This window comes from Stegodyphus dumicola, chromosome X1 (genome assembly GCF_044657685.1).
Source record: "Stegodyphus dumicola isolate Sdum_Otavi_A_Nest chromosome X1, ASM4465768v1".
Taxonomy (NCBI): Eukaryota; Metazoa; Arthropoda; class Arachnida; order Araneae; family Eresidae; genus Stegodyphus; species Stegodyphus dumicola.
Genome location: NC_140780.1, coordinates 183,977,228 through 184,005,216, shown reverse-complemented (window position 1 = coordinate 184,005,216; position 27,989 = coordinate 183,977,228). Strand labels below are relative to the sequence as shown.

At 33.9% G+C, this 27,989-nt stretch overlaps 1 protein-coding gene across 2 annotated transcripts in view; it reads right to left on the bottom strand.

Moving 5' to 3' along the window:
* crm (cramped chromatin regulator) overlaps window positions 1-27,989 on the bottom strand; it is a 233,351-nt gene that overhangs the window by 190,219 nt on the left and 15,143 nt on the right. For both annotated transcript variants that reach the window (XM_085808035.1, XM_085808036.1), the window contains exon 2: window positions 12,428-12,557. The gene's annotated coding sequence lies outside the window, so the exon portion shown is untranslated. The remainder of the gene's footprint in view (window positions 1-12,427; window positions 12,558-27,989) is intronic.

Here is a 27,989-nt window from a genome sequence, read left to right as displayed (position 1 = left end):
TGTGAAAAAGGAAAAACCGCCAAGTCCTCACGGTAAACACAATATACTGCATCTATTTTTAGATTATAATGGTATTCTAAGAGTGGGGGGAACACTGAGAAAAGCTAACATGACATAGAATTCAAAATATCCAGTTATTCTGCTTAAATCACATTATATTACAAAACTAATAATACCACATTACCACTATAAATAGCTTTAAGGAAGAACACTAATGCTCCATTCAGAAATCAAACAGAGATATTGGATTATTAATGCATGAGCAGTTATTTAGAAGATCATTTGGAAATGTGCAACATGCTGTTGACACAGAAATGAGCTGTCATATCAAACAATGGGAGATCTAGCATGCAGGGTGATTCCTGCAAGAGCTTTATCAAAATAAGGAATACATTTTTTTGGTCTCTTCGAAGTTAAGCCCAATAGTGAAGATCTATGTTTGCGTTTTCGTACGATTTAGTATCAAGGCAGTGCATTTTGAACAAGTTTGGAGACATGATGACAGATTCCTTCATAGCAGCTCTAAAACGATCTATCGCTAGATAGGGCAAACCAAAGAAAAGATATAGTGATTTCACCACTAATTTTATAGGTGTCAGACATATGAAAGCATATCATTCTGATCAAAAAGTAGCTAGATACTTAATAGAGGAAGAAATTAAGCGGAATTTCCATCCGCCTTGTGTGCCACACTTTGGTAGACTGTGGGAAGCCATGGTAAATGTTACGAAATGTCAAATGCAAAGAAAAATTGGTTCTCAGGTTTTAACTTGTGAAGAATTGGCCCTATATTTAGCACAAATTGAAAGGGTGTCTGAACTCAAGACCATTAGTAGTGATTTCAAACGATCCAGATGATTTTTCGGTAATTAAACCCAGTCATTTTTTGATAGGAACATCGTTAAAGGCTATTCTGGAAACAAATTATGAGAAATTAAAACTTCATAATCATTCAAAAGTAGTTCAACAAATATCTCAGTTCTTCTAGAATATCATGGAGGACTATTTGACTCAATTTCAAATATGCACAAGTGGCTTTGGTAAATGTTGAAATAAACGACCTAGTAATTATTAAGGAAGACACCATCCTTAAAATGGAGAATGGGACATATCACGGAAATTTACCTAGGTAATGACTGCAGAGTCCAGGTTGTAAAATTAAAAACTGATGATGATGATGAATTCACTGATGCTTGAGACCTATTCATAAACTGTGTGTATTACCACTAGAAAATTAAGTATTGTAAAAATCTTTAAATTGATATTCATTTTGAATACTTCAGTTTTAAATTACGATTTTGTGTAATTCATTGTTTACATATCTATGTTATTTTTTGCTTAGTGTTACCTATTTAATACGCATGAACTGTTCAGTCTAGAAATTATGTGTTAACTACGAATAATGTTAAGTAATAATTTCACCAAGAGGTAGTTTGATGTCCTGAACGGCCATCTGTGGGGAGTATGTTGAGATCTACCACAAACGGCATTGAAGCAGCTCTCAGCAGTGTAAAAAAAAAGTTTTGGTTTGATTCAGCGTTGGCATGGATTCAGAATGTAACATGACCAGTTGTGTAACGGTGATTTACTATGTAACATAGTGTACACTGCTGGCCACCCAAATTGCAACACCAAGAAAGCAAGAGATATCACAACAAAATTTATTTAGTAGATAACATGTTGACCAAGTATCAAATGATTAAAATTATAGACCTCTGTGAAGTGTGGTTCCTTCCAGTATCATTAGCCAGAGTAGATGCCACTGTTGAAGATCAACGCTGCCACACGCTTCGGCATTGATTCAAAGAGACTTTGGATGTTTTCTTGGGGTACTGCAGACCTAGCAGCTTCCACACGTTGCCAAAGTTGATTTGGTGTTGCAGCTTGGGATGTAATCTGGGTCAATCGTTCAGCAACCATGGACCACATGTTTTCTATCAGTGAAAGATCCAGACAGCGAGCCGGCCAGGGTAGCAATTCAATCTGGCGATTGACGAAGAACCCTTGGACAATGCGTGCCACTTGTGGTCGTGCATTATCCTGTTGAAATATGGCTGTGGGCAAGCCCTGAAGGTAAGGAAGGACAACTTACTCCAACACCTCGGAAATGAAGCGCTGGCTGTTTAAAGTACCGGCAATGTGTACTAGAGAAGTGCGAGAGTCATATCCAATACCGCCTCATACCATAATACCCGGTGCAGGACCAGAGTGGCGGTGCAAACCGCAGCTATTCAGCATCCTCTCTCCACAGTGTCTCCAGACTCGAACCTGATCATCATGGTGTTCCAGACAGAAGCGTGACTCGTCAGTAAAGAAAATTTCATTCCATTCTGCTGTCCACATCTTTCTTTCATCGCACCATTGGCGACGGAGACGTCTGTGGTTCTGCATCAAGGGTAGATGAAGCAATGGACGACTACCAATTTCCCTAAAAGATAATCCACACTCTCGGTAGGCCACTATCTTTCCTCTGTCGAACTCAAATAATTGATCAAACGATGATCACTGTTTACTACGAGGAATAACTGATCGTTTTAAGAAAAACACAATTGCCAAACTTGAAATCGTCAAAAACTCCAAGCCTTAAATAGCACTTTGAAGTTGCGCCATAGGCGCGCATTATGTGCTTCTGCACTGAGATTCTAATCATTTGCATATCTCACCACTAATGCATGTTGTAAATTTCATGTTATTTGCATGCTTCCTTCAGGGTGTTGCATTTACAGTGGCCATCAGTGTATATAATTCATTAAAGTTTTATTTAAAATGAGCAGTATTAAGAAGTGTACTTCATGATAAGTGTGTGTGTTTTTCTTGTAACGAATCATAATACAGTTATGAAGTTCCCCTACTAATGAAAAAGAAAATAAACAAAAGAAATGCATTTTTTCAGAAATGTGGCATTTTGCTTAGTACTAGTACAGTGTAGAAATGTGCATCCCATGAAGAGGAATTTTACAAATGATCAAACTGTCCGAGTTATTTAGGGGAATTCATTTGGAGGATGTCTGGAAGGGAAGTAAAAAGACTAATTTAAAGAGATTTTAAAGCAAATAGCTGAACAGTATCCACAGGCTGTTAAAATGGAAATATTGTCTGAATTAATTTTCATTATTAAAGTAATGAACTGCAAATAAAATGATGCATTTGGCTAGTTTTTATTTATCTCTGATGTTACACTATTATTAGAGAAATCTTGCGGCTCAAAAGTATTTTATGAACTGTTCTTACATAATTGTGATAATACTTTTCTCCAAATAAGTGCAATTCTCTGATTTTTTTCAAGTTAAATCGGGCTGATATGTACCTTAAAAGCAATGCCAGTGCCAGTTTGCTCTGCAATTCACTGAGTTTTTTAAAGTTAAAACAGATCACTGTGAACACGGACAGAAGACTGAGAAAATAATATGTTAAGTGTTTTATATTATGACTGTTTCCTGCATTTTCAATTTAGTTTATTTGTTACTGTTTTATGAAATTTTTAGTGTTTCATTATGTAAGTTTGCTTTATGTAATTTTTCTGCTTTATTATGCATAATTCTTGCATTTTTAATTTCATTAATTCATTGCTGTTTTATGTCATTTTCAGCATGCCATCATTTTTGAAAATTTGTACTGTTTTTCATGTGTTAGGGGAGTGAAAAATTACTCACCAATGACTGGTGACATCAAAATAAAATAACATTATCAAACAGAATTCAAGCTTTTGGAAAATGTCTTGGACTTTTCTGAATGCAATTGGTTCAAATGGCTTCTGAAACAAACTTTTGGCAGCTGGCTGTTTATATAGTGAAAATGCTACTCCTGCAATCAAGCGTGTATAAGGAAACACTCAATATATGTGTGCAGACAGGTCAGTGAAACTAAAGCAATTTTTGCTACTTGATCTTTAAATAAGTGAACAAAAGAACTTCCTTAATGATTTTCCAAAAAGGTTGGTGGGAATAGTTTCTTGTCAAGTTATAAGGATTCAAAAGCTTAATATATCTTTTAACTCCTTCTACACTAAGGATATACATGTGTATATGTTAAAAGCATGTGCAATAATGCCACAAATGTATGTGCAACTGTTACTTTTTTTTTTTTCTCCTTGGTAGCTAGGTCTGTATGTTCTATTGAAATGGGACATTGCAGGTCATCGAATTTTCTTCTTTCCTCCTGAGATGGTTGCATTAATTAGTGACATTTCCATGGCCACATTGTATATCTCACGAGCTTCAATTTTGCTTTAGCTGCCGTTTTCATTTTATATGCTAGATTTTTATTCTGTATTTAAAATCTTTTTGACAGTGGTTATTTACCAAATTTTGGGGAGAACACCGATTATAGTGATCACAGTTATGAAATGTCTGCAGTCTAGCTAAGAAACTTGTTCTGAAAGTCTAAGGAAAATGTTTTTCAAAATCTTCTCATATATGGCCTAAACCTTTATTTGAAATAAAACTTGATTTTTGTCATATGCATCTCACATTTGAATACGAATATTTTTCATCAAGAAAACATTTAGAAACTTCTTTACACTGAATTGGTTCCTTATTTATGTGACTATATAAATAACCCCACTCATATTCTGGGAAGAAAGCAAAAACTTATGGATTGTGATTTCAACATAAATTCCAGCATCCTACATCTGTTTAAATCTGCAAATTCTTAAAAAAAATTAATTTTGTAGTTTCTAAACAGTATAGCCTAAAGAACAGTCTGAAAATGATCGTTCAAGTCCACATTACATACTCAATGTACAGTCATGTTATGGCCTATTTACCAGTCTGCAAAGTACTCACTTGAGTGCTTTAGCCCTTTTGCAAAACGTTCAACACATGCATGTGCAAATGCACATCTCATGTTATCAGCTATAACCAACAGAAGATAAATTCTTCAAGCTTGATATATCTGTACTGTCATCATGTTGCTTCACAAAGTTGAATGTTTGAAATCTATAAACTTACTTCCCAGTGAGTTATTCTTGAAAAACGAATTTATCTTCAGAGGAAATTTTGATTCTGGAGATATAAAACTTCTTTATGATAGGAGATACAAATATTTAAAAAATACTGAAAGATGAATGAATGCCTTTACTGACATTAGTAATTAGTTGGAAAAGTTTACTAATATTTTTAAATGGTACAGATTAATGAATTATTTTTCCCTACAAGTTGAAAAAATTTAGCATCAATTAACTGAAAATTATTCAAAACATATGACAAATTTTTCTAATATTATACACTGACTACCAATAAGTATTTGGACAACTGTGATAGAAAAGAAAAACTAACTTTATTCAAAATCAATAGTTGGTAGAGCCTCCATGAGAGGTAATTACAGCATGGACCCTCCGGGGCATACTTTCCATAAGTCTTAGTATGACAGCTAGTGGTATTTTCTTCCACTCGTCTTGGACAAGACATAGAAGTTCCTTCACCGATTTTGCACAGGTAGTGCACCCCTGAATTCGGCGATGCAACTCACCCAAGAGATTCTCGATAGGGTTCAGGTCTGGACTCTGGGCAGGCCAGTCCATTCGATGAACTCCATTGGCACCATACCAAGCCTTGGTTAACGTCGAAACATGACAACTGGCATTGTCATCCTGAAAATAACAGCGGTCCAACCCCTAAAACTGCCACAACATAGGAAGCGCATTGTCATCCAAAATAGTGCAGTAGGCATCGGAGTTGAGCTTACCATGAATGGGGACCAAGGGTCCCAGCCCATACCAGGAGAAACACCCCCAGACCATAATTCCACCTCCGCCGAACTTGACTGTTGGCACAATGCATTCTGGGAGGAGACGTTCTCCAGGTAGACGCCAGACACAGACCCTGCCATCCGAATGGTAAAGTGTGAACCTTGATTCGTCACTCCAAAGAACCCATTTCCACTGATCTACGGTCCAATTTCGATGTGCTTTGCACCACATTAACCGAGCAGTGCGGTTGGACTTTGTGATCAAAGCCTTATGGGCAGCAGCACTACCATGAAAACCAAGCAGATGTGCTTCCTTACGGATGGTATTCATTGAAACAATACTCCCGGATGCCTGTTGAAACTCCTCGCGGTTGAGGGCCATCGGTTGGGTGCAGTTCTTCCGAATTTCTTTGGACAGCACTTGTCGGTCTCTATCTCCCAGTTTTGTTAGTCTGCCGACTCAGGGCACATTCTGACAATCACCACTCACCTTCTACTTCTTAATCACATAGGCCACTGTCGATTTTGGGTACTTCAGATCGCCAGATATGTCCCTTAAGGATCGGCCACATTTGTGATACCCCATAATTATACCTTTCTCGAAATCAGAGAGCTCCAAACTGCGAGGCATCTTGCATGCGACTAAAGCCGATGCTGTTTCCTACACGATATATACTGACGGAGTACGTGAAGTACCTTAGGACCGCAGATATTGTCATTTGCGTAGGTGTCCAAATACTTATTGGTAGTCAGTGTACATTAATGATTTATTTTTCCCCTACAAATTAAAAAAAAAATTTACCATCAACTGACTGAAAATTATACAAAATGTATGGTCCCTTTTTAAAATCAACCAGCAGTAACTTGTTTCTGCTAGGAACCCCCCCTTTTTTTTTTGGTCTCTGACCATTCATCTACCAACTCTGTAAGAAAACAATACATTTACTGACATCATTTATTAAATATAAAAAAGAGTCTGTTAACAATATACTTTAACTATTCATTTGCCCACTTACCAGAAAAAAAATAGCAAAAATAAATTAAAAAATACACCAATCAACTTAAAATTACACAAAATAAATGATTATCTCTAAAAAATTGCCAGAAGTAGCTTGTTTCTACCAGAAAGCCATTATTATTTTAAAAAATTAACTGCCTTTTTACAGTCTCTAACCATTTTATCAAGTGTGGAAAAAATTATAATTTAACTCCTAATTAATAGTTTCCCCACCTAATTCCCTGTTTCATGATACTTTCAAGATTAAATTTTTACATGCTGTGTTAAAGACTATCATGGTTTTAGTGCTGTTTGAATGGGGGAGTTTCTAAATAAAAAAAATCACTTTATATTGTCTGTATTGAGAAAAACATTCAATAAGTAAAATATTGATTATGATTAGGTAAATTAACTTCATATGCTAAATAGTACATTTACCAAAATGAGCAACTTTTGATTTTTCCCTCCTAAAAAATGTAAGCAAAATTGCACCAATATGCACAAAAATGTAATTAAAGTCAAGTAGCTCCATAAATTCTCCATAAGGGTACTTGTGTATTAATACAACCACCCTAGCACAAATGGGTGATATTTTTTTACAGACAAAATGGTAAAAGTTACTTAGGTTAAATTTGGTAGTTTTCACAAATTTTCTTAGAAAAATTCTCAAGCTATTCGTATTTATTGGAAGTAGGCAGGCATTATCAACATATGGAAAGAAAACTTACTTTAGCAATTTAAAATACAAATTTGAATTATTAAATAAGGATCACATGATGCGTTAAAAATTAAATTACTCTTCACCAGATCCCTTTGAATTTTATTGTATTCTTCTTATAACCCCAATTACACAGCAATCTGTTTTCTCTTGAAAAAATATCAGAGACCTGCAGACTCGGCATCATGCAAATCTCAGAATCTCAACAACACCAGCTATCTACCAAATGCATCTTCTCACAGCTAGAGATCTTGCAGCAAAATCGTGTATTCCTGTTGAAATTTTAATGCATTTCCTTTCACTGCTGGCAAACTCCACAAGCATGTTTTAAAATTAAGTTTAAGGGGAAGATATTACAATTTGTTTATAAAAGCCATTGGAACTTGGAATATAACAAGATGAATGCAGACAAAATTGGCAACATTGTCTGACTGATGGATCGTTGTGTGCATGGTTGCCTGAAGAATAATCATGGGAATAGTTGCCAGTTTGGCACATTCTGAAAGCTTGGCTACTTCTGATAAGGTGGTTGCGATAATACGGATGTACCTATAAAAAAGTATATCACTTCCTGTATTTAACCACCTAATTGCATAATTAACATTCTACAAACTACGATTTTTTGCTCTAAAACAATATTTGGTTCAAAGAAACCTCTTACTCCCTTACACATTATTTTCATAAAATTCTCTACTTTATTTTGAGACATAATTGGAATACATGTCTGCCATCAATATTTAAGGAAATAAAGTCCATGGCCCCTTTTTTTCTACAATTCTATGTAACCATACAGAGAAATATTGGGTCTGGGAAAAAGTTCATGGCATTTTTGGAGTAAAATTGGTTTTTCTTATAGTGTGAAACAGAACTTATTTAAAACAAATACGTTCCATTATTATTGACAATGTTTCACCATCGGGTGATGTCATCAATGAAAAACTCTGGTTCCTGTTTGAAAAACTGAATCAAGTAGTTTTCACAGACCTCTTCTGAAACCAGCCTTATACTATTGAGAGAGTTCTGCACAGATCAAAACAAGCGATAGTCTGATGGTGCTATGTCTGTACTATAACATGGATGCATCATAACTTTCCAGCCAAGCTCTCACAATTTTTGACGGTCATCCAAGGAGTGTGTGGTCGGGCAATGTCATGATGGAGGACAATACCTTTCCTATTATTCAATTTGGGCCATTTCTTCTCAGTTGCCTGGCATAATCTCTCTATTGTTCACAATCAGGGGCAAGAATTAATTGCCTGACCACCTCCACCATGACAAGTAGCTCATGGTAGAAGATTCCCTTCAAGTTCAACCACACACAGCAGCACATTCCTTGGTATCAAGCCTAGCCTCACAACAGTTTGTGACAGCTCCCCCATCTTTTACGTTTGCAATTGTCATAGATGATCCATTTTTCATTCCCAGTTATGAGATATTTCAGAAATGGCTGGAGTTCATTGCGTTTCAGCAGTGCATGAACATTGTGTTTCAGCAGTGCATGTTAATTTGGTTTAGCACGTTTATCGTGCTCAACTCGTAGAACCCAAACATTGAGGTTCTTTTTGTGGCAACTTTGTGTAAATGGTTCAAAACAGCTCTGTGCTCAGTGCTCAGTGCCCAGCTCCATATCAATGTTGATACTGCTGATGTGGTTATCTTGCTCGACTTTTCCAAGGATTTCATCAGCTTTTTCAGTGAATGGATGCCCAGAGCATGACTCATCTTTCACACCAAAATTACCAGAACAAAAATGAGTTAACCCTTTCCGTGCACAAGATTTTGATAAGGTATCTACACTATACACAGCATAAAGTTTTTCATAAGCCTGTGCAGCAGTGTCCCTTTTGTCGTAATAACATTGCAAAATATAGTACAAATTTTCCTTATTTTTCTCTATTGTCAACCACACACAACTTTAAACCCACTGCACCACGTTCAATGTTTATACTCACAATAACACTCATTCCAACGAGTGTTAAGTAGCACCTCTGTGACCTGTGTTTCCTGAGTTATTTGCCATTGGCACTATCTATCGGAAAAATTAACCACAAACTTTTACTTTTTCTCATACCCAAAACACACTTTTATACTGTAGATCTGCTAGACTGAAATTATTAAAATCTAATTAATCAAGGGACTATGTCATCACAATAAAGAAAACACTCTGCCCTTCAATTTTTCATATTTATGATGCTTCAATTAATCCTTAAAACTTCTTTTTTCTACTAATCTCGATCTATTTTAACTACTTTTTTCACTCAATAGCTTAAAATTTCTACTCTTAATATTTTCATAGTTAATTTTAAAAACTGAAAGAAAACATCTAATTAAAAAGATTTCATCTAAATATCTAATCCAATAAAAAAAAAAAAAAAAAGATAAGCATTTATTTTAAGGAAAGCTTCACTTACAGCATGCAAAAATATCTGCCAACATTGGTTTAACAAATGTAATGGATATACAGTCAAATACCGAAAATCTGCCGACCTGAAATCCGTGTTGCCTCTCAAAATACAAACATTCAATTTATAGGTTCCAGAATCCGCAACACAGCGAACAAAATATTGAAGAAAAAATACTTACCAAATAATGACGTCATAATTATCGAATAATAAGAATGACTCGTAAGAGAAACACCACAGCCGGAAATACCAAATTATTGATATCATGGTAAAAATTTTTTACCCTCCAATCTGTATCGAGGTAAATAATAAATCAGAGTTTCTGAAAAAAATTCTTGTAAGTGACCATTCTATTTCACTTTGTGATTATAAAAAAAATTCACCATCAAAGACTGCATTTATTTGATAGCAAAATCCTAGAATTCTGTTTTCTAAACAACATTAATAAATGCCTGGCCATCTTCTTTGTTTATTGAAACTGAGAGTGATCACAGTGAATTTTCTGGTTTTAGGGTCAGTGCAGCAAGGGTTAAAGCAAGATAATTGCTTTTATATTCGAAAGAAAGAATAAATGAGGAGGCTTCACTAGAAGACATCCATTACCACAGCAGGACGACAATTCCGACACCGAAACAGATAGTGAATTTGACAGGAGTAAGAAAATATCTTTTAACTCCTAAACTGCCATGGGCGTATATATATGCCTTGCTCAGTCGATGCATTAACTGTCTCTGGCATATATCAATGCCCTTCCAAAATACTATCATTTGCTTTGCGCTGCTACCCGTAAAATTACTCAAAAAGCTTTCGAATGCAACACCACAATGACCTTGACAAAGTAAGCAAAGGAGGATACTATTTCAGAGAAGTATGGGGAGAAATTGGAGTGTATCTAAAGCGGTGAAAGTAATGACTGTTTCAGTATTGGCTGGTGTTGTTTGAGTAAAACCTATTTTTTTTTATTCTGTGTACTCCGTTTTCATTTACTTTTTGTAGTAGGTTCCAGGAATAAAGAACGGTATAACGGATGTTTCAAACTCATTTATCTTTTTTGAATTATTTTTTGATGAACTGTTCGTGCTTCATATTGTTACTGAAACTAACCATTTTGTAGACGAGTATATGAACCACAACCTTGCAAACGAAACATCAAGACCAAAATCGTGGGATTCAACCAGTTCAGAAGAAATATATATGTTTTTTTAGGCATACTGATTTCATAAGGTATAACACTGAAACCTGATATTACACTTTACTGGTCTAAAAATGAATTGATTGAAACTCCATTTTAGGGATCTTTTTTATCATAAAAACATCATTTTTATTATACTTACATCTTTTTATTACACTTTTACTCAAAACATTAAATTCTGTGCATTCATTTTTTTCTTTTATTCTTTATTTTGTGAAAGTAAACAGTTTTTAGAAAGTAAAACTTGCACTTATTTATCCCCTAATACATCGCATAACTACGTGCATGTGGAAAAACCATGACATTGGGAAATGAATCTTGTACGTTTTCCACGGCAGTTAAGGGGTTAATCAGGGTTTGGAACAAAGTCAAAAATACCTAAAATTTTTAAAACAGAGCTGTGTCACAGAGCAAGAGAATATGACTCTATATAATTAAAAAAAAAAAAAAAAAAAAAAAAAAAAAAAAAAAAAAAAACTCTATAGCACCCTAACTTGCTCCAGAAAAATGATTGAAACGTAAAAAATAAATAAATAAATAAATAAATTTTTTATACTTTATTAATATCCCTTATTTTTATGTGTCTACTGTATATACCCTTAATGCTTTTAAATATCCCTGTAATCCCTAATATAAATGAATAACATAATAAATGCATATATATATATATTATATATCAATAACACATATAATAAATTAATGTAAATGTATATTATTGTAATAATGTATATAATAATTTAATTAAATGTATCTAATATGCCTTATTTATTTTGCACTTTTAATCTGAAGATTATGACTTATCTTTTCTGTCCTGAAATCCCCCAAATCCTAAAATCCGCACAACTTCTAGTCCCAAGCACTGCGGATGTCTGGACTTTTACTGTACTATTATTTTATAAGATAGAACAAAGAAAGCAAATTACAGCATTTCTTTAATTTTAATGCAAATTATGTCTCCTTGAAAATGGCACTAAAAACAGGATACACCTTAGAAGCTACACACTGTATAGATTCAAAGATGTTTTCAAATTAGAAATTATTCTGAAATAAGAAAAATTTCCAAAATACTAATTTAAATCAGCATTCTACTATTGTTATCAAAGCAAAGACAACTATATTTTTAAAAATGGTATGGTCGTATTATCCTGACGACCACTAGCATAAATTGCAAGGTTGGCAAACATTATTGCAGAATTCTAAAACACAGTCCTACATAATTGGTGCTAAATTGTGCTTTTTGGCTGCTTGATACAGAAATACCAAATATATATATATATTTACTAGATGTATTCAAACATACTCTTTCATTTATTTTCTTTGCTCAGATCCCTTCACTGAATCAACAAAAGTGAAATTAAGAGGCACATCATAAAAGAGAAACACAGAATTCATCATTATTAGCATCACAAAATTTAAAATAATCTTTTCACCTGTAATCAGTACATGAGTAACAGATAACTTTCGTCTCTCAGATCCAAAGAAATGCCAAGTACGATGTGTAATAATCAAACTAGATGACACTAGTAGTTTAGATCTTATTTGCTTTTGTAATTTTGCTACCTAAGAGAGGAAAGAAACTTTCTTAATAAATACAAGATATTAATTTAAAATATTTTATTTAATTATGCCAAAGGAAATAATAAACACAAGATAAAACATTACAGTTATCATTCTGAGAACAAATATTAAAATTTTAAGCTTTTAATATCTCAGATGATTTTAAATTATCTCAATTTAACTACAATTATCAATATAAAAACATGGAAAGTTTTTTAATTACAGAACTTATCACTGCATAACAATAAAAGAATTTTTGGCAATAAATGCAATTTCAGCATATTTTTCATGCAAACCCACTGATTTAAAATATTTTATAATTTTTAGAAATCACTTATAATTTTCAGAAATAACCAAACAGCAATCACTTCAAAACATGCACGCTACAAAAAAATTCACTTATTTTAATTTGAGGATAGGAAACATGACTCTTTTGAGCTTGGTAAGAAATAAAATATACATAAAAGGCTTGTGTCCATCCCGATACGTGAAGCTCACTTGAGCTGCTCAGCCTGTTGTTGTTTGCTCATATCTCATCTATTAGCACTGATGAAAAGTGTGGTGTACGAGTTCCCGATGCTCTTGGCAATGATCAGCAAGCTTGGATTTCAGTTGCAGGTCTGTTACATGGCAGTCAAATACTGTACTTCTATCACAACAAAGATCTGTGAGGCAGCTTCTAATATACGAATTGCTTTGTGATGTAAGTGCTTGAGTGGCTCTCGGGATTGCTACACCCCCCCCAGCATTTTTAATGCGATTTGTGGTGGTGTGATGTCGTTGTGATTGAGCCTGTGGTGTCACTGCAGTTGTGAACCCTGCCCACTGATGTTATCGATTGTTATGCCAGTAGCTCAAGTCAACAGCATGCCTAGTTAGATCAACTATACACTGTGGAGCATGTGAGGTAGCTCATCATTTGCCTTCAGATGGGCAGAGGTGGGTATTATCGTGAGTTGTGAGAGGAAGAAAGCCATGACACTTTATAAACATGGCAGAGCTTTCCGTCCGATATTATCATCGGAAAGTCATCTGGATTTTTAAATTTTTGTCGGAAATATAACTATCATGTTGCTTAGTTGATTAAAATAGCTAAAAGAAAGGAGGCTTTATATACATTATTTTATTTATTTTTACAGATATTTTAATTAACTTTGTGCATAAATATAATTGAGAGAACCGAAGATTTTACAAAAATTTTAACGCTGATTGAAAATTGCCACTGTCATGATAAATTGGGAAGGTATAAGATAATAATTAATATTTTACCTAGGCTCAAGTATTAATTTATTTGAGTTCCAGAGCAAAATAATATATAACCATCAACTTCTATACCCCCAACGTATGTAAATGAAATACTATATAAATTAGCTAATAAATGTGATAAAAAATATTTTGTACAAGAAAAATACCTAAATTTTATAACAAAAAAGCCTTCCAACATTCATATTTGAAATAAGATAACCTAACAAACAACATGCACAACTGGCAATAAAAAAATAATAAAAAGCATATAAATGATAATCATAATTCCCATTATCCTAAAATTTAGAAACTAAAAATATGTATATACACCTGCATATGATTGAAAGAAATGGTGTTAAGAAACATCAGCATTACTACTAAATATTGCATTTTTAATCATATAATATTTAAAAAAAACATTAAATTTTACATTAAGTGCAAATTGCAGTTATGTTATTTTTCTCTTGGAATTTGTAATACAGTAGAATTCCAGAAATCTGCAAAGCTTGGGACCAGAGGTTGTGCGGATTTTAGGATTTTGCGGATTTCAGGACAGAACAGATAAAAGCATAATATTCGGATTAAAAGTGCAAAATGAATAAGGTGTATTAGATACATTTGATTAAATTATTATATACATTATTGTAATAATTTATTATATGCATTAAATTATTATTGCATACATAAATTGATTATATTATTCATTGTATTATATGTACACAGCATCGAGGTTTGCCGATTTCGCCTCATGCAAAGATTTCCGGTTTGGGATTCCGCTGTTAGAATCACTGTTGCTGTAAAATTTCAACAGCTTTTCTTTATTTTTCCATATATCACACACAATCGTGTCGCAATTCCATACTATTCTGCTATAAATCGAAAAGCTTCCATCTTTTGTAAGAATTTGCACTTTTTGCATTACCATCAATGCAACGTGTTTATGTTTCTCAACGTTGCAAGCAGTAAAATTATAAGTGCGTTTCTTATCTGTCATTGTATTAAAAAGGGCTGAAATTAAAAATATTTTAAATTTATCTACAAAATATCCCGATAAGAAAAAGGCAGCACTAAACAATCTCGTGAAATGAAATAACATAGCTCAGAAAATACAACGTGAATTGTGAACTTAACAAAGAGTTGAGTGAATCGTCTGCTTTTTACCTCGATGCAGATTAGAGGGGAAGAAACTTCTTATTTATTTTATCTTATTTTTTAAAACTATTTTATATCAATAATTTGGTACTCCCGTTTTGACTCATTATTATTCGGTAATTATAACGTCATTTATTCGGTAAGTATTTTTTTCTTCGATATTTCGTACTCAATGTTGCGGTTTCCGGAACCTATAAACTGAATATTTATATTCTGAGAGGCAATGCAGATTTCAGGTCAATGGATTTTCGGTATTTGACTGTATATCTCTTGGTATGAATATAAGTGTTGCAAGTTATGTTTTTTAATTATTACATTTCAAAACATTTCACTTTCATTGTTAATTTTTGTACATGCTTGTGATAGCAATAAAATTCATGATAAATGGGAAAAAACTTTTTGTTGTGCGCTATTTAATGAAGAGCAGATTTAAATGTGCAGTTCTCACTATTCTGTATGTGCTATTTAATGAAAAACCGATTTAAATGTGCAGTTCTTACTATTGTGTATATTATTCAAATCTTTCTGCCCAGTATCCAAGGGAAAGTATCCAAAGGAATGTTACTGATTTGAAAAAATGAATAAACTGGCCATGAGAATCTACCATTGTCTAAAACAAGTGAATATATATATATTTACATATGATCGAAAGAAATGACATTAAAAATCATCAGCATTGCTACAAATTATTGTACTTTTCAACAGCTTGCTATTTAAAAAACACAAAAGGATTTTTTTTATTAATTGGAAATAGTAGTTCTGTTACTTTTTTCTGGTAACTTTCAAACACTGCATAGTTTGTTTTTTTAAATATTGCCACATACACTAAATAAGCCAACATACACTATTTTAAAATATTTAAAATATTTTTAAATATTTTAAAATAGTGTATGTTGTTTGTTAGGTTATCTCATTTCAGATATGAATGTTGGAAGGCTTTTTTGTTATAAGATTTAGGTATGTTTCTTGTACGAAATATTTTTTATCACATTTATTAGCTAATTTATATAGTATTTCATTTACATACATTGGAGGTATAGAAGTTGATGGTTACATATTTTGCTCTGAAACGCGAATAAATTAATACTTGAGCCTAGGTAAAATATTAATTATTATCTTAAGAACCCCTTCTCAATTTATCATGACAGTGGCAATTTTCAATCAGCGTTAAAATTTTTGTAAAATGTTCATTTGTTCTTTGGTTCTATCAATTACATTTATGCACAAAGTTAATTAAAATATTTGTAAAAAGCCTAAAAAGCTAAAGAAAATAATGTATATAAAGCCTCCTTTCCTTCAGCTATTTTAATTAACTAAGGAACATGATAATGTTATATTTCCAATGAACATTTAAAAATCCAGATGACTTTCTGACGATAACATCAGACAGAAAGCTCTGCCATGTTTATAAAGTATCATGGCCTTCTCCCTTTCGAAGGTCACGGTATTATCCCGTCAAGATCACAACTGTGGCAGCCTTGAGGTATGAGGGTCACTTGTGCTTCTTCGACTGTTGTTACTTACTGAACTTGCATTTATTACCTTTAAAAATGATCCAGATTCATAAAAAGAATTGAAAATCTCAGATGTTAATTCAGATTACTGACTAAGTGCTATTTCCTTGCTTCAGAAATTTACATACAACTGATATCTCCAGAGCATGACAGATTTTGAACTGTTTGCAGATGAATGGATAAGGATTACATTTTTGATCTCAACATCTAATACATTTAATACTTATCAATCCCAGAACTGAGAAAGTCAACGGAATACTTCAGCATAACAATCATCTGAAAAAAAAAAACTTTTTCTTTATTTCAGATATATAGAAACACCAAGCTTGTAGGATCATTAGAGTTTTTGATGATGGAGGTGTGAAAATATGCAGTGCCCTCGCTGGGATTTGAACAAAGGACCTCATGAATACGAGTCAAGTATGCTTCCAATAACATGCGTAAAGAAGGAAGAAAATATATTATATACTCTCCCTTTTAAGCCTTTGTTGCTCAGTGTTCCACTATATGGAACACCCAAATTGAATCTCTTCTAAAACCATTAAATTCAATCGTAAATGGATAAAAATGCCTTTATAATATACTTCAAACTTCTCTTTTTAAATAGCCGATGGCAGCATATCACAAGGAGATTCAGAATTTTCATTTATGATGTGTTATTACAATCCACTTATTTTCTATATTTTTTGTGACGCAAAAAAATTTGTTAAAAAAAAAATTTTGTTTAATTTTGATGGTTGTGCTCTATATTATTTGTTATGTATTTTCTTTTTTACATTTTTCATACAAAAAGCATGTGCAGAATCATTGAATAAAACGGGATGTTCCATTAGCGGGAACACTGCACCTTTATCGATTTCATGCTATTACGCATCAGAACATCTGCCTTAGGAAAAAACATGTGTCGTGTATGTTTTCTTTTTACGTTATTTTGGGGGAATGAATTCAAACAAAGTAATCTCGAGGGGTGTGGGGTGGTTAGCGCTATGAAAGTCCTAATATGGGCATCTTGAAATTTTTGTGAGTAGTTTTCAGGCGGTAATTTTATGAGTAGCTTAAGTCATCTTTACTTAGGGAAGCTGCACGAATTATTTTGCTATCGCTTTTTAGTGTCATTCCCATTTATTTACAATAATTGTGTAGATATATTTTGTGTATGTATATATTATAGCTTATTTTTCTTTATTGTCAATATTAACTGTAGTTTTTTTTATCATTAATTTTCCATAAATGGTATGAAAACTCTTTCTGAAGAGGAAAGAGTTTCTTTTTCTCTTTTCTTTTTCTGTTTACTTGGAATTCTAAACATATCGTTGCACGGAACAGAAGCCGCACAAAACATGCAAAGTTGGTTTATGCATCAAAAAGATGTGACATGCTTTGAAAATTTCACGAAGCTATGAAATAGAAAAATTTGTAAATATTTTTGTATATAGGACTTGTGTATATACATATATTTATCTCATTTATCCATAGGTATTTAAGAAAGTTGTGTATATCCAGAAAACCATGTATACAGATATAATACAGTGTTTTTCATTACTATACAAAAGTTTCTACTCATTTCCGTGCTTCACTGCAATGCTTGCTTAGTCGCATTTTTAAGAGCTCTGGTGACGCAGTGTTCCACCTTATGGAACACCCACAGAATTAAAACAGTAAGTGAAATTTTAAAATTTTATCTGTATACTCCTTTAGGCCTAGATAGACTGCATAAAACTTTTCTTGTCGAAATACCAACTTTAACGTGTAGTGCACCACAAAGGGTTAAAGGGTGACTAGAAATTACGGCCCGCAATTACCAAATCCTGCCAGTGACAAATTATTGGCCACCACATTTTAGCTCGGATGCCACTTGTAGAGTCATTAGGTTATTTTAAAGCATGGGATGTGAAAATGTGCAATGCCCTCACAGGGATTCGAACTCCGAACCTTCCAAATACACGTTGAGTATGCTTCCAGTGCAATGTCCCCACGAAGACATGCAGAAAGGAGGGAGAAAATACCTTATAAGCTTAGCACCCGTAAAATGTAGCCTGTTATCTGGTTTTATTTCTGACTGAATTTGCTGAAGAGCAGGGAACTTTTAAGATGGAAAATCTTAAAATAAATTATTGATTTGCACATTCCCCCTTGAATCATGTCATAGCTATAGCAGTAATTCAATGAAACTGCTAACTTACCAAGATCTAAGCAAGTTGTTTAAAGTATGGCAAAAGATTACAGCTACTCATCTTTACTGACAATGTGACGTAAGATGTACACTGCCAAGAAATTTTCTTCACAGATTTGCATAGCCTCTAACAGCAATGCGTCAAGGCAAACTACATATCAGAAACTTAATAATGAAAGCTGCACAAACAAAGATCATTGACTTGTGTACCAGTAACCTTTTCTCAAAGACTTGGAACTTTTGCAGGCACCATCATTCATGGATTCAATATATATGCTAATACTCTCTTTACATATGAAACATGATTTAGTTAGCACACACATAAACACTGCCAATTTAACTGAAAGAGAAAGCAGCACCATATCAAACTTATGATCAAGTATGACAGAAAAGAGATCCTTTTCAGGCAATGATTTATTGGAATGATACACTACCCGACATTGAAAATGCAACACTAAGAAGGAGTGCGTCGAAAATTAAGCAAATTTCGGAGTAGATGCACATCATCGAATTATACAAATAATATGGAATGTGCAGCTCTCGAGCACACGTTGAAGAAGATATAAGGGGAGGAACCTGCAGGATGTTCAATTTTCCTGCCATTATTTCTGCTAGGGAAATCATCATAGAAACTTTGTTCTGTCTCAGAGTATGCATGTAATAACGAAGAATGCCAGGCCATCATCAACAGAGGCAGTTCCAGCAGACAGATGATTTTATGAGGCGCATGGAGATTGGACTGAGAAAGGAAGGTTGGTCGATAAGGCAAATAGCAGCTGACACACACCTGGACACATCCACAGTCCAACGGCTGTGGTGACGATGGTTCGAACAAGGAAATGTGGCAAGTTCAAGGAGTGCAGGTGCAGCCAGAGTGACTTCAGCACTCGTGGATCGACGCATCTGCAGACAAGTGGCGGTGTACCCACAAGCCACTTCTACCTCCATTCTGCAAAATGTTCAAGACATCCTGTATATTCCCATATCAACCAGAACCCTTTCCCGTTGACTGGCGGCTAGTGGCCTGCACACATGGTGTCTGTTAAGAAAACTGCCATAGACTCCACATCAGAGATGCCAATGAAAGCAATGGTGCTGAGCTGGGGCGATGTGGATGACGGAATGGCGCAGGGTCGTGTTCTCAGATGAGTCATGCTTCTGTTTTTCTAATGATAGTCATAGCATATGAGTGCGGTGTCGATGTGGAGACAAGTCCAATCTGGCAGTAATTGTGGAATGCCCCACCATGTGACAATGCAGCATCATGGTTTGCGAAGTAATTGTATACAATTCCAAGTCAACTTCAGTTCGTATTCAGGGCACTATGACAATACATGGATGATGTGCTGCAGCCAGTGGCTGTCCAATGCCCTTTATCAGCAGGATAACGTCCGACCATGTATTGCTCGCATCAGCCAAAGTGCTCTGTAAGATGTATAGATGCTTCTCTGGCCACCGTTCTCTCCTCTCTCACAAATCGAACATATTTGGGATGTGATTGGATGCCATTTGCAGACCTTGCCATTGCCACATTCAGATGACAGACTGTGGCAAATGATTGACAAAGAATGGAGAGCCATTCCTCAGGATGCCATCCATAGTATCAACTCTGTAACTAGACATGTTGCTCCGTGTATCACCATGCAAGATGGTCTTACAACTTACTAATGTCTCTGTTAAGCATCAGACATACCAGTCCTTCGTCAGCAACCACCCAACCAAACTAATGAGACGACACCGTTCTCGTTCTGCATTATACATATCATTTCGATATAAAGATCACTTATTGCTCATTGCTGTCTCTCCTGTTTGGCGAGTTTCATCACTTTCTATTCACTCCTTGGTGTTGCATTTTCAATGTTGGGTAGTGTATAATTGTAAATGTCCTTCATTATTTCACATGCGGCACAAAGATAACATAAATATCATACACATTGAGAAAATGATCCCGTACTTCTGTTGTACATTTCAGGTAAGCAACATGCTTTAAAACAGCATGATGCTTTGTTTCTTTCTAATACTAAATACTTAATAAAGCATTTACAGATATTACAAATGAAATCAGAGAAATAAATATCATTTTGAATAGTGGAAGCAAGCACAATCTGATTTGCATAACACATGGTTTGCTGCATACCATGCAATTGACAAAACAGTCATGTCTACAGTAGAATTTGTTCAATGTGTTCTCCATCCATAATAGAATTTGCAAAAATTTAATGTGATAAAGAATATGTAAGGTCAATAGCTGATCTTCTACAGCACAGTACTCAATTTTAAGCTCTTCATAACAAACCAGTACATCATTCAATAAACATGTAACATTCCATTTCACTAATAGTTAAAAGTCAGTCTTGCACCTTCCTTTCACACTTTTCTTGTTTCCTTGCGGAGTATGGGAATATTACAGTTACGCAGAGTTCAGTGAATGTGCATTTGCTGACACCGACGATCACACTGGATGATACAGAGGCCAATTTGTTGTATGAGGACTCGGATGCTGATTTAGAAGAGGATTCAGGTGACTTTTCGTTTAGCTTTGGAGATGAGTGTCAGAGTTTTGACGAAGAAGATTAAAAGGTGTTCTTTCCCAGATAGATTGGGTATTCGAAGAAAGTATTACATTGGATTTGTATTACTTTATATTTAAAACACTGTAAATTCATTATAATAATCAGTAATGCAGTTTTATTCTTCAAAAATGTGAATAAAAAAGGAGGTTCATCTTATAAGCTGGCAAATATGGTAATTCTAAACATAAACAGTGATGCCATTTGCATAGAGAAAATTATTTTGTTGCACTTGTTATCAGATTTGCTTTGTGACTACCTAAAGGTGGAATAATTATGCAACACTTAGTTTTCTTTGTCGTATTTAATTTTTTAACCAATTTTCAATGCATTTCAAACAGAGAAAAGTCTCTCCTGTTATATTATAAGTATATTAAGTAAATTCTTAAAAGAGAAACATGCCAGATTAAAACTTTTAAATTTGGCAAAACGGCAACTTTACTTGGCATATATTCTTAATTAAAGCTTCTTATTTTGAGGGCAATCAGGCACAGGTCCCCCTTTGCCAGGAGAAAAAAAAAAAAAAAAAAGTACTGACACATTATCCTGTCAATCGCAAAAGTTGTCAGAGATCCCATGAAAGTTGCACTAATCATTCCTGCGGAATTCTGAAGGAGCTGAAACCTCTCTATTTAATAAACAGTCAATATTCGGCCTGCTACTTTTTTGTGTTTCATAAAAAGATTTCTGATTTTACCAGAAGCTCTGTTTAGCATGCTATAAGCACAAAATTCCAACAGATAATTTTTCCGGTATATTGCAGTTTTGTCAGACATATTCAGATGGCCATATTATGTACATTACGCATATGCACGCTGTTACATCATATTCATAAATGGTGTTTAATAGCCCTATTTGGCGATTTTTTGGTAGATGGGATAATATGCAAAAAAAAAAAAAAAAAAAAAAAAATCTGAAATTAGAGAAGCGATAACCATATTTAAATCAAGAACAATGGGCAGAGCAAAGCAAACACAAATGTAGCACAAGATTTCCTGAAAAGATGACGCTACTTATGCTCACTTTGCTCCACACATTGTTTTTGATATAAATACGATCATCATATCTCAGTTCTTCACAGATTTTTTCCCCCTCCTTATGAAGAAGGATTTTGCTTGATCACTCTCAATTTAGTTTAAATTAAAAATTTATGCCACAATAAGATCACCGTTTTGCCTTATTTTAAGACATAATATTGTTATACTTTGTGAAATGTTATAAATTCTCCAGACTTTGTAAATTTTGTTTTCTTACCAATCATATAAATTGGTTACTCTCTGATCAACCACACTCCCACCAAAAACGAGCGAAATAGTTATTCATAAGGCAACTCAATATACTGGCAAAATAGGTATGTGGTAACTATAATATCGAAAATGTATTTATGTAGCAACACGAGTATACAAGTAGCACTCGTCTGTTTTGGAAGATGCACAATGCTCTGATAGGACATGATAAAAATGTATTCATGAGGCAACACAGTACACTGGCAAAATAGGTGTGTGGTAACTACAATATCCTGTAACATAGTTATGTGGCAACACAAGTATACACATAGCACTCGTCTGTTTTGGCAGATGCACAATACTCTAATAGGGCATGATAAAATTAGGCAAAGCAAAAACTTATGTTTGGCATAGATTTTAGTCAAAACTATCAATTTCAAGAGCAAAAATGTACAAATCCCTCTTCGTCAGGAACAAAGAAATCTGCAACAAAGGAAAAGCCATGGCTGTATTTATAGTCAAAAGTCGTTAATCCGGACTCTTCGGGACTTCGGCGATTCCAGAATATTGATTTTTCCAGATTATAGATCATCAGTTTAAATCTGGTAAGATGGCATGCAGAAATTATAAAATTAAAAATATGAAACCGTAATTTTTGAAATAAAGAACAATTATGATCTAAAGGGTATCAAAATTTACAAAAAGAAAAAGCTTAATATTTATTTGTTTACTTTATTAAACATTTCTTTCAATGTCAGTTGTTTAAGTTGCTTCATTTTATGTGATAATACTTTTTCTTTAATTTTATAAACAGACATAATTTCTTGTTCAGTTACAAAGTTCCGCTGTTCAAGTCCTATAATTGCTGTGTCGAGAATACTGACTAATTTGTCAATCGAAATTTTTTCGTTTTCAATAACCTCTCTGTCACTTTCTTCACTATCCGAAGCGGTATTTTCTGGATTTAGAACCAACAGATTTCACCGTCCGTTAATTGATTGATGATTGGGGCATTGTCGTAGCAATGAAAGACTTCTGTTATATCATCTTCATTTATTACCGCTTCTTTACATGTCGTTTTCAATAACTTTCTTTACTATCGGAAGTGAATTATAATGACGAGGAATTTGATTTAAATCATATCAAAGACGGAGTACATCGAGATGAAATACTACATTTAGTAAGGAATTATAAGCCAAATAAAGTAAAAACATCTGCACTGAAGATAAGGATAGTGCTGCCAGATCAATGTCCAGTTCATTGTGCGCTACGTATGTATCATCATATGTATAATGTTCGAGGGATGACCGGCATCACATTTTTTACAGCACACCAAGGAAAAAAGACAAAACGATTAAAACTCCGGTAAGAGGAATCATGATAATTCTAGGCACAGTATTAGGATATGGAAGGAAATTTTAATGGAAAAGTGTAGTTCTGAAAATAAAGAGGTAGGAGTTCAAGACTTTCTAATCGCGATGCCCTGTCGATATAATTCTAGCCGTCAAGAAGAAATTTTCTCTGAATACAATTCGGTAACAACCATAAGAATAAACATACACTTCTCTGCACAAGTGACAGCAGTGGCGCACCCCCCATTTGGTTACATCATTCAGAAAGTCTACAAGAGTTCTGCAATAGGAAGTCACTATTGCGTGGAACGTGCAAGACCAGGGTATCACTTTTAGTACTTCGAGGAACACAAAATTTGCCCACTGTCATAAATTCATTGCATATCCCGGAGAATAAGCCTTTGTCATATGATCGGGATCTTTTCTTTCCTTAAATGTCTCAACCTCTGCTCAAGGTTTGAATGTAAAAGAAAGACAGGCCTGCATTCAGAATTTAGATTGATTTTTAGGCATGTTTGCTATTAAAATAAAATTTATCTACTAAAATTGTGGTTCCACTTACATAAAAGAAATGCCAAGGGCTCCGGTGCGCTCCAGCTGAAATTATAACTTATCTCGAAAACTGAGAAGTACCTGAGCTGGGATCCGGCGCAATTTAAGCTCTGCAAGATATGCTATAAGAATATCAAGGAAGGGATGGGTATTGTTAGATTTGATTTCAAAAGTGAACTGAATGACTGGATCAATTGAATTTATAACAGGGCCATTTTCAAATTTTGCTTACATGTGCTGTCCCAGAAGAATACAAAGAAAATTTCAAGATAAATTAATATTTAAAGTTTAATTTGAGCAATGCATTGCATAAAGATGACTATAAATATATTTCTACAATTTAAAATACAAAAAAAAAAAAAAAAAAAAAAAAAAATCAATTGAAATTTTTTAGATATAAATCTTAAAAAATGCGATCATAGGCAAAAATGCCTGTCCCTTTCAAGTTTTACGTTACTCAACCTTTTTAATTCATAATTTAATTTAGACATTTAATTATTTTAAATATGAACTATTAGTGTTATAATCATGACAAATATTAATTACAGAAGTTTTTTTCCTTCAGCAAACCAATAAAAATAATTTGTCTTCCACTTCATGTCAAGTCATTACCTTGAGATTAATCGACCCATTATTCAGTGACACAGATAAAGCCCTCCCCTTTAGGCAGATTTGCAAACTAATTGTGGGTAAAATAATCTCAAGGTAATGGACTGGGCATTTGTCTTCCACTTCATGTCAAGTCATTACCTTGAGATCAATCGACCCATTATTCAGTGACACAGATAAAGCAGTCAAGCTAAGCTTGACTGCTTTGAATATGTACAGCCCTCCCCTTTAGGCAGATTTGCAAACTAATTGTGGGTAAAATAATCTCAAGGTAATGGACTGGGCATGAAGTAGAAGACAAATTATTTTTACTGATTTGCTAAATTTATTTCAATTGATTTTTTTTTTTTTTTAATTTTTAAGTTGTAAAAATATTCTTGTGAAACTGATTAGTATCTTAAAACATTAAAAATAAATCTCCTCTTCATTTGATGTACGGGGTACAGATGGCATTGGCTGTCATTGAAGCAGGGAAAAAGGGAGTTTTGCCCTCGTGACATGTACGGATTGAAATGTTTAAAAAACTTCAGGGGACCAAAAAAATGTCCCAGAAATTGTTATAATGTATATATTTTAGTACAACTGTATTATGTTGTAGTGTAGATATAGTATAATAAGATGAATCAACTTCTTCGAGTATTTATTTCCCATGTATCAGCATTGATTTCAATTCATCATCACACTACCCAGGTAAGTAAGTAAGTTTTGTCTTTTGTTTTCTGGATTGCTCTGTATTTCGGACGAGTGAAAGAAATATTTTTATTTTAATGATGAGGCTATGTTTTAGTAATAATATAAAGTGGCATAACGTGACAGGATTTTAAGAAATAAACTTTAAAAAGAAATTATTTTAAGGGTTATAGAGTTTTTGATGTATTAAAGTATAATTAAGTTTGAAATCGAAACTATTTTGTTTTATTTTGAAAGTTAACTATGGAAACTTTAAAGGCTCTGAAACTTAAACGGACAGGTTTACACACTTCTTTTGCAAAAACTGCAATATTTTAAAAATGGAGTTAGTAAAAGATTTTTCTGTAGATTTAGTATGAGATAAACTTACTAAACTACAAAATGTATATTCAGATATAAAAAATCTAGATGATAAAATTCTTGATTTGTTAACTAAAGATGGGAAAAATTTAGAAGATGATGTTACTAAAGAAATCGAAAGTCGCAGGTGTATTCTGATGATTTCATTACACTAACACAGCAAATTAATGAAAAATTGCAATTTTCAGATGAAATCGATTTAGAAACGAGACCAAATGATGGTGCTGGTATTTCTTGTAGTAAGATTAAACAGTACAGACTTCCAAAAATCGAACTTGAGAAGTTTGATGGGGAAATGATAAATTGGCTACTCTTTTGGTTGCAGTTTGAGAAAATTCACACTGACTCTGATTTATATGAAAGTGACAAATTTTCCTATTTGATTCAGTGTATGAAGCCTGGATCACGTGCTAAAGAATTTATTGAAAGCTATCCGGTGACACTGGAAATTTATGATAAAGCTGTTTTAGCTTTGAAGGAACGTTTTGAGACACCTGAATTATTAGTAGAAACGTATATTAGGGAACTAATTAAATTAATTGTTTCTAATGTGAAGGCAGATCACAAGGATAAATTACCTCTTGAGAAACTGTATGATAAAATTGAAACTCAGTTGAGAGCCTTAGAATACTTAGGTCTTAAATCGAGTGAAAACACATCGTGGTTATTTCCAATGGTGGACTCGTGTCTCACGGAGGATGTTTTAAAGGCGTGGCAAAGGTGTCGCTCTTTAACTAGCCTGCAGGAATTGATCTTTATCGCCTTACCAACTTAATGAAACTTTTAAAGGCTGAAGTGGAGGGTGAGCAGAGATTAAAATTGCCGCGTAATGGACTCGATAGTGTTAGTCGTAAAGAAGGATATCATGATAAAGCAAAAAGAGAAACAAAGAGTAAATTTAAATTTAAGAAACAGGCAAATGTCTTCACTGCCACAGGTTTTCTTACAACTAAAGAACATGTTTGTATTTTTTGTGGTAAAACACATGATAGTAAAAATTGTTTGTTACGATGCACATTCATTATCTCTTAATGAAAGGATTCCTAAAGTTAAAGAGAAAAATATTATTTAAAATGCTTCGAACCAAATCATACGGCAAAGTTCTGTAAACGGTTTGTTAGGTGTTTTGCTTGTGGTAAATCACACTCAGTTATTTTGTGTCCAGAAATTAATAATGAAACTGAATCTCCAACAGAAAAATCAGAAATAGACAACATACACATGGCTACAGCCAGGCAAACTTGTACCGCTGACATAGCTTTAATGACTTTATACGTAAGAGTGAGTAGCTGGTGTCAAAAAGATGTTAGAGCGGATAAGATAAGCATAAAGATGTTAGATTACTCTTAGATTGTGGTTCCCAGAAATCGTACATTTTGAAAACATTAACCACTAAATTGGGATTACTAATTGTCTCCAAAGAAAATGTTGCTCTTTATTTGGAGAAGCCAGAACAGAACCAAAGTTGCATAACAAATATCGAGTAAAATTATGTTAAGTCAGTCCACGTGAAGTATTCAGATCTAGAATTTGAATTTTTAGATCAAGACATAATATGTCGGGATATACCTTGGGTACCCAAGGGTCTGATTAAAAGAATTAAAACGACACAACATTTGGTTGTCGGATTTGGGAGCAGATTGTCCAAAAATAGAAATGCTCATCGGTAGTGATATTTATGGAAAAATCTCACGGGATCAGTAAAACAATTAAAAGGAGGACTAACAGCAGCTTGTACGAAACTTGGTTGGACAGTTTATGGTGCATCGGATGAATCTGTTAATCACAAAGATAAAGATGCTTCCATTTTATGTGCAAGTTTAGTGGGCCACGACTTTAAAATCTCTGATCTTTGGAGCTTAGAAATGATTGGAATATTAGTTGCTCATCAGAATTTAACAAACACCGCTGAGGAAGAAAATGCCTACGAACAATTTTTAAACTCTCTTTCCAGGAACGAAGATGTTCGTTATTAAGTCAGATTACCTTGGT